Here is a 3,176-nt window from a genome sequence, read left to right as displayed (position 1 = left end):
CACCTTTACCTATGGCTTTATTGTACCAAGGGTAGTAACTATTCAATTCTGTCTAAACATAATAAATGAGTCATGACATAACAATCATTATCTTTGTTAACCTCGTTGTAAGTTCTCATGCTACTGTAAAGTGGAGAAAAACGTTAGTATTAATCAACTTTCTAAAAAGGCAGGTCAAACGTCAGATGTAATGGAAACACAAAGCGGTGATCCTATTCATAGAAAAAAACCTTGTCAATTATGAGTAATAGAAAAGCCATTATTTACATAGCCTTGGCTTCGAAACGCGAAAAATCAAGCTAAACTATTAATATTGCGTGTAGCCTGCACCCGGCACACAGTGGAGCCTTGCCAACTTTTATTGGACAAAATAGTTTTTTTGCCTTTAAATCCAAACATTTGTCAAATTTGATATTGTAATAAAGTAACTTTGTCGTTGGCTGCTCTAACTGAATTGCATTTTGGTAACTTTCATGACATTGGCACCTATAGTCTGTCTTTTTAACAGACTTGAAAAAACGGAGATAAATCTGTCATAGATTTCTCATAGATGGCGCTACGACTAAAAAGTCGTTGAAAGACCAAGCACAAAGACACGACGCAAGCACATAGAAAAATTCGTGAGGTCCGTTAGTTCGTTCCGTGGCTTAGTTCGTATAGCGTCTGACACGGTATGCAAGAAGACGTCGGTTCGAATCCGACCGGATCGAAGGAATTTTTTCTGAGTGTTTTTTCTGAGTGTTCGATCTTTGTATTAATAATTATAACAAACTAGTGGAGTAATTTCACAAAAAATAATTGAATATCAATCCAATAAAAATTTAACTAAAACGGAGAAGGTTTTCAGTTCGACTGTATTATTTCTGTTTTTTTTATTCCCATTTGCAATACGGTGTATTTGTATTGTATCGTATTTTATTAACTTTGTAATAGAGGATAAAGGCGATAAAATTTTATAAGAATTTCAACACCTTCTCATCACACCGAAGTTTTTTCCTGATTCCACCCGCCATGGGCATGGTTTAAAAAATATTTGAAAGCAAATGAATACAGATTTTATTGTACAATGAAATTAACGGTTCTAATTATTGTTTTGTTTGCTATTACAGGTACGTTTACGCGTGACTGAAAAACACAAATCGGGTTTATAAGGTAAATGAAAGAAACAAAATACATTTATTTGACTACCACAAATGACAAAAACAAAACATATACCAAACAGTTAAAGGTAAAACACATTGACTTACAATTATATGGACGTCGGGTCCGCGCTAAAAAGTGTCCGAACTTATAGGGCGTTAAAATCGTATACAGAGCGTCATTCACACTTTAGTCTTCGTTTGTTCGACTGACAGCGAAGCAAGCAAAATTAGACAGTACTTCGATGACATTCCAATTAAAATTCAACGTTTTAGCTTTTTCATATTCCTTTACATGTCACTACGTTTAAATAGGTTGACTTGGGACATTTGTTTCGTGGTTTTTGTATTAGACTCGTCGTCCATTTATTTGTAAGTCAATGGTAAAACATTATTAAATAATTACAATACAAAACCACAAAATAAAAAAATAATATTAAAACACGAATTATTCACACAAAGAAAGACGCAAGTACAAACATATTTTGTGTGGTGTCAGCTGCAGTAACAAAAATCAAATAGTTTGAATGAAACATTTTTTTAACCGACTTCAAAAAAGTAGGAGGTTCTCACTTCGTCTGTTGTTTTTTTTTTGTGTGTATGTTACGCGGTATCTCACGCGTTTGTGAACCGATTCTAATCATTCTCTTTTGTTGGAAAGTAGTGGTCCCATTTAAATTTGAAGAAAATATTCCCCTCTAAGGGTGGCAAACTAGGGGATGAATCCGGTTTCGCGCATTTTCCAATAACCAATTTCAATAAAACTTGGCAAATAGACGTAATTCTACAAACTTTTTGACGTCCTTTTTTTTAGTACTCTGTACTATTATTACTTACTATACAAAATTGAGCAAGAAACCCTTAATCGAACTATATAAACAACTTTCGTTGATCAAAATTGTTAGTAATGCCCATTCGGGCGAAAGGGGATGATATCGCCACTTACAAACACTAATGACCTGTGGTTTTTCACTATAGATCATAATTTAATAGGTCAGATTAGACTATATGTATGTGTATTGATGATTTTCTAGAATGGCCTATCTCAAAATCAAACTAATTCATCAGGAACAGTACAATAACATTTTTCTAACGGTTTTCTATATCGGTACTTACAGTGTCAATAAAAGACTGGCTATATTCTGTGAAATGTGTGGGCTCTGTCATATATTGGTTCAACGAGTGACAATTTAAAAATCTAGCATCTTCTTGGTGTTGCTATCTGATTGATCCAATATATTAATACACAAGGTACACCATGAGAAACAACCCAAACTCTCAGCAAGAGATCTCTGTCACTTCTAGGAGAATAATTACCTAAATGTCAGTGGTAATCGAGCTACCTACGTATAATATTTTGCACGTTGCGCTGGGCACGTTGCACTCAAAAAGTTTATTTGTTTCAGAATTGATAAAAAACGAATAACTAACTTCCCGCTAAAAAATTATGTATAGATTCAAATTTATTACAGACATCTAAACAATTTCGTACTTGCCAAAACTAATGTATAAATAAAAAGGAAAAAAGTTTTATTAATAATTAGAACACAAAAATTTTGTCTCACTTTGATTTAAGTAGAGCTATTATTAATTTGTCTCTCATAATATTCTAACGATGACGGTTGTATTGGCATGATAACCTACCACAAACTCGATTCGTTTTTCCGAAATGACGTTTGTTCGAATTTTCATTACACCGAAAACCGAATTATAACGAAATCGTTGTTCTTTCAGGATATGTTGGATGTTTATCGCAAATACATGATTCGGTTCGGTTAGGGTAGGTTAAGTTAGGTTTAAAAGAAAAAAACATTTTTCTCTCAAAATACTTTCGAGGTTATGAAAATTCGAGCAAACGTTGTTTATGGAAAATGTAATTTCAGACTACTGATAGGTATCCTATTGACACTTTACATGCCAATTCAACCGTTCAAATAATACAACAATTCAAATTTTACGTTCAGCAATAGTATAATGTTGAATTTCAGATATTTAAATTTACTACACTATTGTAATAGCAGTGTGATATACCACGTG

The sequence above is a fragment of the Hyposmocoma kahamanoa genome, unplaced genomic scaffold (genome assembly GCF_003589595.1).
Source record: "Hyposmocoma kahamanoa isolate Upper Pololo Valley unplaced genomic scaffold, ASM358959v1 65, whole genome shotgun sequence".
Classification (NCBI taxonomy): Eukaryota; Metazoa; Arthropoda; class Insecta; order Lepidoptera; family Cosmopterigidae; genus Hyposmocoma; species Hyposmocoma kahamanoa.
The sequence above is the reverse complement of the archived record's forward strand: the minus strand, read 5'-3'. Positions refer to the sequence as shown.